Raw genomic sequence first — 13,089 nt, 5'->3', positions numbered from 1 at the left:
TTTCGAAAATTGAACGAGCCATGCGTTCTACCTGCCGGTCTGCAGTGTCCCTGAGGGTTGAGCTATCTGGCAGGGATAGGAGGGTCTGTGCTGCTAGCCTAGAGACTGGGGGGTCCACTTCGGGCGGATCTGTCCACTCCTTGGTGTCCTTTTGTGGGAAGGGGAACCTAGCCTCCAAATATTTGCGATTGGTGAATTTCTTCTCAGGCTGCGAAAACTGCTTAGTAAGGATTGCCTGAAATTTCGGGTGGTTAGAGAAGACCTTAGGTGGTTTCAGAACACCTTCAAAGCAAATCTTGTGTTCTGGGGCTTCCGGGGTTGGATCGAAAATGTCCAGCACCCGATGGATGGAAGAGATTATGTCCTCAATTAGCTCTGTATTGCTAGGGGGACAAGGGACCTGAGACCGCTCCGTTTCGTTGTCTGAGTCACAGATGCCTTCCGAATCCTGCGTATCGCTGAGGCGTTCCCTGGTGGGCGAGCTTGGGCGAAGGCCTTCTGTCGTCGGGGATCGCTGTGGAGATTTGCGTTGTCTGTCTCTGGTAGAGGACGGTCTAGGTGACCTGGAACTACGATGTCTCTCCCTAGAGGGGGATGACCGTGTGCTATGGGATGACGCAGAGGAACGCGACGTGTGGGTGCGCTTACGTCTGGGAGCACCAGAAACGGCCTGTCCCTGAATGGAGCTGTCCCTTTGGTGGGTAGCGCTCATAGCCGAGACATGACCCTGCAGAGCATGGAGCAATGTGGAGGTTAGGTTATCTATGGACTGCGTCATACACTGCGACATCTGGGTAGCCCATTCCGGCGTGGTAGCAGCCGCTGAAGCATTGGTAGGAGCCTCTTGGGGTTCTGACCCAGTATTCTGCGGGTACGTGCTGCCACTGCGGAGAGTGGTTTTGCAGGCTGTGCAGAATGCATAAAAGCAGTCCTGCCTGGTTCTCTTGGACCTTGAGCCCGGCATAGTGCACAGAGTGCGGAAGGGCTGGCTATGAGAGGGGCCTATAGGGGTGGCTATGCAGGGAAAAACCTATAGGAAAGCCTTACAGGGAATCTGGATTCACAGCCGAGTAAAAAACCCGAGCTGTGATCTTACCCCACCAGCGTGCCCCTAGGTTCAGCGCTGAAGATCCACAGTCCTGCGCCCCCCGGAGACTGGCTGGCGTGGTGCTGCTGATGCCTGCAGCAGAAATGGCCGCCGAGATGATGAGGAGGGAGAAATAGGGGGCGGAGAGCTGGGAAAGAGCGCGCACAGATGTGTAAAAACGCGCCCTTTCTGTCTCGATCCTCCCCTTCCACGACACCGTAGTGTCATATTTGTCATCCGGGGGCGGAGAGGAGGCGGCGACCTCAGCTAGGCTGAAGTCGCGGCCTAAATTAGTTACCGATGCCCAGAAAGGGCTCCAGGCCGGCGCGGAAGTCCGGGAGGGGGTCAGATCTGAACCGGACCCCCCGGATTGAAAGGCAGGATAGCGGTGGGGCCACAATCGGAAGCGGGGCCCGGTGAGGGGTCCCCCTGAGACGCTATGGAGCTAGTGCTGCCACAGAGACAGGGGTGCAGGGAGCCCTGTGTCTGTATGTGCCATGCCTGCCCGCACTCCCCCCCGGCCCCGACAGGAGCTGGCAGCTGGGCTGGGGTCCCTGGATACTGTGAGCTGCAGATTGCCGTGGTACAGACCCTACCTGAGGCGTCTCAACCTAATTCCCCCAGAGGGGGATTAGGGAGGGTGCTGCTGTCAGCATCAGGGGGCTTCTTCCTCGCCTCGACCTCAACCCAAGACCAAAAGGAATTGGGGAAGGAGGGGGGTCTCGACTTCGAACCAGCACCCGCAGGACTGGGGAAGGAGCGACATGGGGAACAGCAATCTCAACTTCTAGCAGGCACCCCATAATAGGGGGCCGAGGAAGGAGCCAGGCCGGGAGTCTCACAGGAGACCCACTTTTCTTCTTCTGTCATCCGGAAAAAAAAACAGAGTGAAAAAGAGAAAAAAATTCTTTAGGTGTGCCTCCTATGCGACACTAAGCAAAAACTGGAGAAGGCTGACGCCGTCCAGGGGTGTATACTGCAGAGGAGGAGCCATAGTTGATCTTTTTCAGATTATGCATAGTGTCGCCTCCTAGTGGACAGCAGCATAACACCCATGGTTCTGTGTCCCCCAATGAGGCGACAGAGTAATACCTGAAATATTGCGGACAGAGGTCAAGGAGGGGTGGAAGAAAGGACTTAAAACACCGCCCTTGGGACCGGATCCAAGTCATTTAAATACCGCGCCAAAATGAGGTGACAGATTCCCTTTAAGTAACCTCTACTTAGGTTGTAGGCCCATCTTTAGTTTTTACACTGGGTTATAGCATATAGCTATTCTGTTCTCAGAAAATGCTCTTTCTACTTGGATTCAACTGGAGTAACACTCAACTAGGACCTGAAAGTACAAAACAATCTATAAGAATGTTTTTGGGGTGCGGGTGTAAAATAAACGAAACCTCAGCCAAAAAATGGAGAATGTCCAAACCCTGGGCAGCGGATTCCCTAGATAGGAATGAAGCATTACAAAAGCGTTCTGTACAATTCGGGCATTATAGAATCACATAGTAATGAGAACAGCAACACCTGAATCTATCGCGAAAATGTATATACAGTTGTGGCCAAAAGTATTGACACCCCTGCAATTCTGACAGATAATACTCAGTTTCTTCCTGAAAATTATTGCAAACACATTCTTTGGTATTATTATCTTCATTTAATTTGTCTTAAATGAAAAAGCACAAAAAGAATTGTCCTAAAGCCAAATTGGATATAATTCCACACCAAACAAAAAAGAGGGTGGACAAAAGTATTGGCACTGTTCGAAAAATCATGTGATGCTTCTCTAATTTGTGTAATTAACAGCACCTGTAACTTACCTGTGGCACCTAACAGGTGTTGGCAATAACTAAATCACACTTGCAGCCAGATGACATGGATTAAAGTTGACTCAACCTCTGTCCTGTGTCCTTGTGTGTACCACATTGAGCATGGAGAAAAGAAAGAAGACTAAAGAACTGTCTGAGGACTTGAGAAACCAAATTGTGAGGAAGCATGAGCAATCTCAAGGCTACAAGTCCATCTCCAAAGACCTGAATGTTCCTGCTTCTACCGTGCGCAGTGTCATCAAGAAGTTTAAAGCCCATGGCACTGTGGCTAACCTCCCTAGATGTGGACGGAAAAGAAAAATTGACAAGAGATTTCAACGCAAGATTGAGCAGATGTTGGATAAAGAACCTCAACTAACATCCAAACAAGTTCAAGCTGCCCTGCAGTCCGAGGGTACAAGTGTCAACCCGTACTATCCGTGAGCGTCTGAATGAAAAGGGACTGTATGGTAGGAGACCCAGGAAGACCCCACTTCTTACCCCGAGACATAAAAAAGCCAGGCTGGAGTTTGCAAAAACTTACCTGAAAAAGCCTAAAACATTTTGGAAGAATGTTCTCTGGTCAGATGAGACAAAAGTAGAGCTTTTTGGGCAAAGGCATCAACATAGAGTTTACAGGAGAAAAAAAGAGGCATTCAAAGAAAAGAACACGGTCCCTACAGTCAAACATGGCGGAGGTTCCCTGATGTTTTGGGGTTGCTTTGCTGCCTCTGGCACTGGACTGCTTGACCGTGTGCATGGCATTATGAAGTCAGAAGACTACCAACAAATTTTGCAGCATAATGTAGGGCCCAGTGTGAGAAAGCTGGGTCTCCCTCAGAGGTCTTGGGTCTTCCAGCAGGACAATGACCCAAAACACACTTCAAAAAGCACTAGAAAATGGTTTGAGAGAAAGCACTGGAGACTTCTAAGGTGGCCAGCAATGAATCCAGACCTGAATCCCATAGAACACCTGTGGAGAGATCTAAAAATGGCAGTTTGGAGAGGGCACCCTTCTAATATCAGGGACCTGGAGCAGTTTGCCAAAGAAGAATGGTCTAAAATTCCAGCAGAGCATTGTAAGAAACTCATTGATGGTTACCGGAAGCGGTTGGTCGCAGTTATTTTGGCTAAAGGTTGTGCAACCAAGTATTAGGCTGAGGGTACCAATACTTTTTTCTGGCGCCTTTTTGGAGTTTTGTGTGATATGATCAATGTTTAGCTTTTTGCTTCATTCTCTTTTGTGTTTTTTCATTTAAGACAAATTAAATGAAGATAATAATACCAAAGAATTTGTGTTTGCAATCATTTTCAGGAAGAAACTGAGTATTATCTGACAGAATTGCAGGGGTGTCAATACTTTTGGCCACAACTGTAAAATCACTGTGTGAATGTTCCCACTGCGGTTATGCCTGGTATTGGCCATATGTGCAGGGAATACTGTATGCTCCTGATGCATTGACAACTGTATTAATAGTGTCCCAGTATCCCGGGGGATGCCAAAACAGTGCCCTCCTGATACTCATCAAACTGGTATAACTTTTACCAACTGTTTATTTGACTATACAGTCCAATATACATTTTATACATTGGTGCAAGTATACGTAAGGAGATCATTGATGATGTGAACACAGCCCAAGGCCTCTAGTTATTTAAGCTAAAAGGCAGGCAGCAATATATAATGGTAAAGGATCTTAAAACTATGATCACATCCTGTTCTAATAGCAAGTGAGAACAGCTAATGGCTCTAATCTTAAGGATGACACGGCTTCCCTGACATTTCACTTCCTGACAGCAATAAACACCAGTGGGCCGAGGCGAACCCTGATCAGATTGTAGCAAAGCCACGTGCAACTTAGCTAACATGGATTCCCATCACCGCCTTATAACAAAACAATCTGATGTTCAATTTTTAACAAACCCTGATGAACAGGACATTCCTTGTAATCTGTCAAGTGACATTGTTAACTTTGAAGCTAACGGCTGAAAAACTTTCACAGCAATTTTGTAATTTTTATAGTAGGTACACTTCACCTGAGAAAGCAGAATCTAAAAATAAAAAAACAGAAAATCACATTGTATGATTTTTACATAATTAATTTGCATTTTATTGCATGAAATAAGTATTTGATACAATAGAAAAACAGAACTTAATATTTATTACACAAACCTTTGTTTGCAATTATAGTGGTCAGACGTTTCCTGTGGATCTTGACCAAGTTTGCACACACTGCAGCAGGGATTTTGGCCCACTCCTCCAAACAGATCTTTCAGGTTTCGGTGCTGTCGCCAGGCAACATTGAGTTTCAGCTCCCTCCAAAGATTTTCTGTTGGGTTCAGGTCTGAGACTGGGTAGGCCACTCCGGGACCTTCTAACGGAGCCACTCCTTAATTGCCCTGGCTGTGTGTTTCAGGTCTTTGTCATGCTGGAAGACCCAGCCATGACCCATCTTCAATGCGCTTACTAAGGGAAGGAGGTTGTTTGCCAAAATCTCACAATACATGACCCCATCCATCCTCCCTTCAATACGGTACAGTCGTCCTGTCCCCTTTGCAGAAAAGCACCCCCAATGTATGATGTTTCCTCCACCATCTTCACGGTTGGGACGCTGTTCATGGAGTTGTGCTCAACCTTCTTTCTCCAAACACGGCGAGTGGAGTTAATACCAAAAAGCTCTAATTTGGTCTCAACTGACCACACTGACCTTCTCCCATGCCTCCTCTTGATCATCCAGATGGTCACTGGTAAACTACAAACGGGCCTGGACATGAGCTGTCGTGAGCAAGGGGACCTTGCAAGCCCTGCAGGATTTTAATACATGATGGAATAGTGTGTTACTAACAGTAATGTTTGAGACAGTGGTCTTAGCTCTCTTCAGGTCAGTTGAAGTTGTGGGACAATTCCTGACCTTTCCCAGAATCATCCTTACACCACAAGGCGAGATCTTGCATAGAGCCTCAAACCAAGGAAGACTGACAGTCATCTCGTGGTTCTTCTATTTTTTAGTAATTGTGCTAAAAGTTGTTGCCTCCTCACCAAGCTTTTTGATTAATGCCTGTAGCCCATCCCAGCATTGTGCAGGTCTACAATTTTGTCCGTGGTGTCTTTAGACAGCTCTTTGGTCTTGGCCATGGTAGAGAGGTTGGAGTGTGATTGAGTGTGTGATCAGGTGTCATTTATACAGATAACAAGTTCAAACAGGTGCAATTAATACAGATAATGAGTACAGAGTAGGAGTGCTTCTTAAAGAAAAACAGGTCACTGAGAGCCAGAATTCTTGCTGGTTGGTAGGTGATCAAATACTTATTTCATGCAATAAAATGCAATTTAATTATTTAAAAATCATACATGTGATTTCTGTTTTTTTTATTTTTAAATTGTGTTTCTCACAGTTGAATTGTACCTATGATAAAAATTACAGACCTCTCCATTCTTGGTAGGTGGGAAAACTTGCAAAATCGGAAGTGTATCACATACTTATTTTTCAAACTGTATAGGCATTATAATGTTTTGAAGATACAATATAACGCTTCTTTGTTTTATAAAAGTACTTTTATTCTGCAGCTAGTCATATGCGAATGAGCCAGAACTGATCCAGCGGGACGTCACTTCCCCCAGACTAGTCCAAACTCAGATACTCTAATCACACCCTCTGACTTCCATGCACTCTACTTCATTGCAGGATCACCGGCAACCTCCCACACGCACGGGACGTGCTGGTAGTCCTACCACAAAATTGGGAATGAAGGACATCCTTTATTCAATTCACTTCATGGTAGGACCACCGGCATATTGCGCACATTTGCTAAATTTTTTGCAGTCCAGCCATGAAGTGAAGTGTATGGAAGATGTCAAGTTTAGACATTAGATTGAAACTTCAAAAGCTTTATTATAATGCTGCTATCAGCATATTTATAACCATATTGGGGGTTTGCAATGCTTAGGGGATCAGACAGATTACTCTCACATTACATTTTATTTTTTTTTTACTTTAAAAAAAACTTGCAATCTTCACACTGGCCACTGACTCAGACTGAAAAGGGGAAAAGTGAGCAGTGACATCATCTATTGTGAATAGAGCACATAGAGTAGTTACCCTTCATTGTAATCCTGTCTGTGGTGATAATGAAACCACTGAAAAGTCATCCGGAAGTGGTAGACTACTAAAAGATCTAGAGGCCAATATAATAATTGTGAAATTTCAGATTTTTGAAGACAAGTAGTGATATGGAAGACTGAAAAAAAAAAAAAAAAAAACTATATATAAAAGTGATTTTCTGATGAACAATTTCCAGCTGGACTACTTATGCAAACCTTTTTTTTTTTTTTTTTTTAAATAATACTTAGATATAGGCCAGTCAGGTAGGTTTGACACAGTTTTACATCTGCATGCCATTGTATAAGCCCTTGCTGGCCACACTGCATGCTCACTGAGTACCAATTTTGGGCCATGAATAAATTAACATTTATAAGGGCTGTCTCAAGAGTTTAATAAAGTTAAGAACCTGCAGGAAATGATAGAACATATACATTAAATGGCAGTATACTCGGCACTACAGAACACTAGAAGGACTTGGATATTGTGGTTCCAAGTAAGCTGAGCAGCAATACTCAATGTCAAGCAGCAGCCGCAAAAGCAAACAAGATTTTAGGGTGTATAAAAAGAGAAATAAAATCCTGTGATTCCAATGTATCGTTACCTGTTATGAATGAGTCACCGTAGGAGGCAAAAACAGAAATGCTAGCTAAGTCCAGAAAACCAGAGAAGTTGGCAGCTATCGGATTGCAGACCCCTGAACCTATCAACACAACTAGCAGTAGTCGTGGGGGGTTCCTACGATGCCCTAGACCCCTCGATCACAGCCGGAGAACTATATAGCCTAAAGACAGAAAGGGAAATCTAAACTGCCCCAGAGCAGACCCCAAAGCAAAAGGCAGCCCCCAACATATAATGACGGTGAAGCAAGAAGAAAGAACACTAACACAGACAGAAAGATAGACAGAGCAAAGACGGGGCCCAAGCTAACTAGATAGGAAAGGACAGGAAGGCTGCTGTCTGCAATCTGTGAAAAACCCTATGAAAATAAGAGCCAACAAACTGACAGTGAAAAAGGCCCTGAAGACGCTAGGCTTCAAAAAGGCTATGTCAGTACTCAGGAATATTCTGAAGACTGAGCAACAGGCAAAAGGAGATTCAACTCACCCCAGCAGGGAATGGCAGAATCCAGAAAAGCAAGGCAAACAAAAATAAAACACAAATGCTAACAGGCAAGCAGAAAACTTAGCTTTAGAGGATCAGGAATCAGACTGGTCTCCTAGGAGTCCACAGAGAAATCACCCGCAGGGCAGAAGGGCGTCGGCAACCTTATATCCAGTCCGTGACTCCACTCAGCCAGTCATCATCATTAGGCTCAGGTGCCTGATAATCAGGCTCATTACCTTCCTTTACCAGAATAGGGAGTTCACCAGACCTCAGTGACGAAGGGGAAAATGAACTCACAACAGTACCTCCCCCTTGAGGAGGGGTTACCGAACCCTCAACCACGCCACCAGGGCGATCAGGGTGAGCCCGATGAAAGGCACGCACCAATCTTTTGGCATGAATATCAGAGGCAGAGACCCAGGAATTATCCTCCTGACCATAACCCTTCCACTTAACCAAATACTGGAGTCTCCGTCTAGCCAGACGGGAATCCAGTATTTTCTCTACCTCATATTCCATGTTACCTTCAACCAATACAGGGTCCGGAGGTGCCACCCCAGGAACAACTGGTTCAACAAACCTCTTCAACAAGGACTTATGGAACACATTATGGATCTTAAATGTGACAGGAAGAGCCAAACGAAAAGAGACCGGATTAATAATCTCCAAAATCTTGTAAGGTCCAATAAATCTAGGCTTAAACTTAGGAGAAGCCACCTTCATAGCAATATTTTTTGATGATAACCACACCATATCACCAATCTTAAACTGGGGACCAATGGTCCTATGTCGATTGGAAAACCGCTGGGCCTTTTCCTGGGAGAGAGATAACTTATCCACCACTTGGTCCCAGATCTGGTGCATTCTCTCCACCACAGTGTCAACACCTGGGCAGGCAGAAGGCTCCACCTGCCCTGAAGAAAATCGAGGATGAAACCCAAAGTTACAAAAAAAAGGTGACATCAGAGTGGCAGAACTACCTCTATTATTTAAAGCAAATTCGGCCAAGGGCAAAAATGAAACCCAATCATCCTGATCAGCGGAAATAAAACATCTCAAATACGACTCCAAGGTCTGGTTTGTTCTCTCTGTCTGCCCATTGGTCTGAGGGTGAAAAGCAGAGGAGAAGGACAACTGAATTCCCAGCTTGGAACAGAAAGTCCTCCAAAATCTAGACACAAACTGAACTCCTCTGTCAGATAAAATGTTCTCAGGAATCCCGTGTAAGCGAACCACCTGTTGCAAAAACAGGGGCACCAACTCAGAGGAAGACGGCAACTTAGGGAGTGGTACAAGATGAACCATCTTAGAAAACCTATCACAAATCACCCAAATAACAGTCATTCTTTGAGAGACCGGCATATCAGAGATGAAATCCATTGAAATATGGGTCCATGGCCTCCTGGGGACCGGCAAAGGCATCAACAACCCACTAGAGCGAGAACCAGATTTAGACCGGGAGCAAGTCCCACAGGACTGCACAAAATTCCTGACATCATGAGACAAGGTGGGCCACCAAAAAGAGCGACTCACCAGATCTCTAGTACCAAAAATACCTGGATGACCAGCCAATGCAGAGCAATGAACTTCAGACATCACTCTCTTCTTCCACTGGTCAGGAACATACAACTTTGCACTGGGACAACGCTCAGGTTTGTCCTCCTGAAACTCTTGCAGAGCAAGTCTCAAATCGGGTGAGATGGCAGAAAGAACTACCCCTTCGCCTAAGATGGTAGCAGGCTTGGTCACCACAGGAGAATCAGCAAAGAAGCTCCTAGAGAGGGCGTCTGCCTTGACATTCTTAGTTCCCGGAAGAAAAGAGACCACAAAATCAAAACGTGTAAAAAACAAGGCCCACCTAGCCTGTCTAGGGTTCAAGCGTTTAGCCGACTCTAGGTAAATCAAATTCTTGTGGTCAGTGAGGACCACAACTTGATGTTTAGCTCCCTCCAACCAATGTCTCCACTCCTCAAATGCCCATTTCATGGCCAACAGTTCCCGATTCCCCACATCATAGTTACGTTCAGATGGAGAGAACTTTCGGGAAAAGAAAGCACAGGGATTCATTTTAGATGTTACCGGATCCTTTTGGGACAAAACAGCTCCTGCACCAATCTCAGAAGCATCCACCTCTACCTGGAACGGGAGTGAGACATCAGGTTGCCGCAAAACCGGGGCGGAGGTAAATCTTCGCTTCAGCTCCTGAAAGGAAGCAACAGCCTCCGGAGACCAATTCAACACATCAGCACCCTTCTTAGTCAGATCAGTCAATGGCTTGGCAATACTAGAAAATTTTGCTATAAATTTCCGATAAAAATTAGCAAAACCCAAAAACTTCTGGAGGGCCTTCAAAGAAGTGGGCTGAACCCAATCATAAATGGCCTGTACCTTGGCCGGGTCCATTTCAGTAGTTGACGGAGACAAAATAAATCCCAAAAATGAAATTCTCTGTACTCCAAAAAGGCATTTCGATCCTTTGACATACAGGGAATTCTCCCTCAAGATCCGGAACACAGTCCGAATATGTTCCACATGAGAATCCCAATCCTTGGAGAAGATCAAGATATCATCCAGATAGATAATCAAAAATATATCGACAAAGTCTCGGAAAATATCGTTCATGAAGCACTGGAAGACAGAAGGGGCATTAGTGAGCCCAAAAGGCATCACCAGGTACTCAAAATGTCCCTCCGGAGTATTAAACGCCGTCTTCCATTCATCCCCCTGCTTAATGCGGATAAGATTATACGCCCCCCTGAGGTCAAGCTTGGTAAACCAGCAAGCACCTCTAACTCTAGAGAATAGATCCGAAATCAGGGGTAACGGATACTGATATTTAATAGTAATTTTGTTGAGGGCACGATAATCAATACAAGGCCTTAATGAACCATCCTTTTTGGCCACAAAAAAAAAAACGGCACCTAAGGGTGAAGAGGATGGTCTAATATGACCCTTCTCCAATGCCTCCTTAATATAGGATCGCATAGCCTCGTGCTCGGGTACAGATAAATTGAAGAGCCGACCCTTGGGAAATTTACACCCCGGGCTCAGTTCAATTGCACAGTCATAACTCCTATGAGGAGGCAAAGATGCAGACTCATTCTCACTAAATACATCATAAAAGTCCGCCAAATAGTCAGGAACATCATGCGACTGAGGAGAGGTGGAAAAAACCGGAGCCTCACTAAAGGCACACCGACAACCCCAACTCACCACACTCACAGATTTCCAATCCAAAACTGGATTATGAATTTGCAACCAGGGAAACCCCAGAACAACGGCATCATGCAGACCATGCAACACCAAAAATCTGCAATTTTCTTGATGGTCAGGGGCGACCCGCATGACCACCTAGGTCCAAAACTGAGGTTTATTTTTCGCCAAAGGAGTAGCATCAATCCCCCTCAAAGGGATAGGCATCTGCAGAGGTGTCATCGGAAATCCACAACGTTTAGCAAAATCCAAGTCCATTAGGTTTAGCGCTGCTCCTGAATCCACAAAAGCCTTGGCGGAAAATGTGGACAGGGAGCAGATCAGAGTAATTGCCAGAAGAAACTTAGGTTGAACATCACCAACAGTAAACGTGTGTGCAAAGCGTTTCTCTCGTTTAGGACAAACAGAAATAACATGCGAGGCATCTCCACAGAAAAAACACAGCTTATTACGCCTTCTGAACTCCTGACGTTGTGCCCTAGACAAAACTCTATCACATTGCATAGGTTCAGACGTCTGTTCAACCGGTGGCAACACCTCTCGTGCAATCCTGCGTTCACGTAAACGCCGATCAACCTGAATGGCTAATGACATAGAATCGTCCAGACCAGAGGGAACAGAAAATCCCACCATAGCATCTTTTACGGCTTCTGACAAACCCTTCCGAAAGAGAGCAGCCAAGGCATTATTATTCCAGGTAGTAAGGACCGCCCACTTTCGGAACTTTTGACAGTACAACTCTGCAGAATCTCGACCCTGGTTCAATGCCAACAGGGTCTTTTCAGCCTGATCAATAGCATTAGGTTCGTCATACAACAACCCCAAGGCTTGAAAGAATGCGTTCACATTAGTGAGAATAGGATCATCTGGTTTCAAAAAAAACACCCAATCCTGGGGATCGCCACGCAGCAAAGAGATGACAATTTTAACCTGCTGCGCGGAGCTCCCTGACGAGTTAGGCTTCAAGGCAAAAAATAATTTACAATTATTTTTGAAACTCAAAAATTTAGATCGATCCCCAAAAAATACATCAGGTGTAGGGATCTTTGGTTCAACAGCATGCGAACGAGCAAGGTAGGCGGAAATTCCCCGCACTTCCGCAGCGAGCTGCTCCACATGATCAGACAATTGCTTTATCTCCATTGAGAGAAAAAAAAATTCCCCCTACGGCCTCAGAAATATAGAGGAAAGAATATACACACCTCTTTTTTTTTTTTTAAACACAATTCTTTCCTGCTATTGAGTACCCTAGGATCTGCGGTATGGCGGGTGATTCTGTTATGAATGAGTCACCGTAGGAGGCAAAAACAGAAATGCTAGCTAAGTCCAGAAAACCAGAGAAGTTGGCAGCTATCGGATTGCAGACCCCTGAACCTATCAACACAACTAGCAGTAGCCGTGGGGGGTTCCTACGATGCCCTAGACCCCTCGATCACAGCCGGAGAACTATATAGCCTAAAGACAGAAAGGGAAATCTAAACTGCCCCAGAGCAGACCCCAAAGCAAAAGGCAGCCCCCAACATATAATGACGGTGAAGCAAGAAGAAAGAACACAACACAGACAGAAAGATAGACTGAGCAAAGACGGGGCCCAAGTTAACTAGATAGGAAAGGACAGGAAGGCTGCTGTCTGCAATCTGTGAAAAACCCTATGAAAATAAGAGCCAACAAACTGACAGTGAAAAAGGCCCTGAAGACGCTAGGCTTCAAAAAGGCTATGTCAGTACTCAGGAATATTCTGAAGACTGAGCAACAGGCAAAAGGAGATTCAACTCACCCC

The 13,089-nt window shown here is 45.4% G+C and overlaps 1 protein-coding gene across 3 annotated transcripts in view; it reads right to left on the bottom strand.

The window, feature by feature from the left end:
* Window positions 1-13,089, bottom strand: part of UBE3C (ubiquitin protein ligase E3C) — a 191,556-nt gene that overhangs the window by 129,569 nt on the left and 48,898 nt on the right. The window lies entirely within an intron of this gene.

The sequence above is a fragment of the Dendrobates tinctorius genome, unplaced genomic scaffold, assembly GCF_039654945.1.
Source record: "Dendrobates tinctorius isolate UK_male_01 unplaced genomic scaffold, ASM3965494v1 ptg000070l, whole genome shotgun sequence".
Taxonomy (NCBI): domain Eukaryota; kingdom Metazoa; phylum Chordata; class Amphibia; order Anura; family Dendrobatidae; genus Dendrobates; species Dendrobates tinctorius.
The sequence above is the reverse complement of the archived record's forward strand: the minus strand, read 5'-3'. Positions and strand labels throughout refer to the sequence as shown.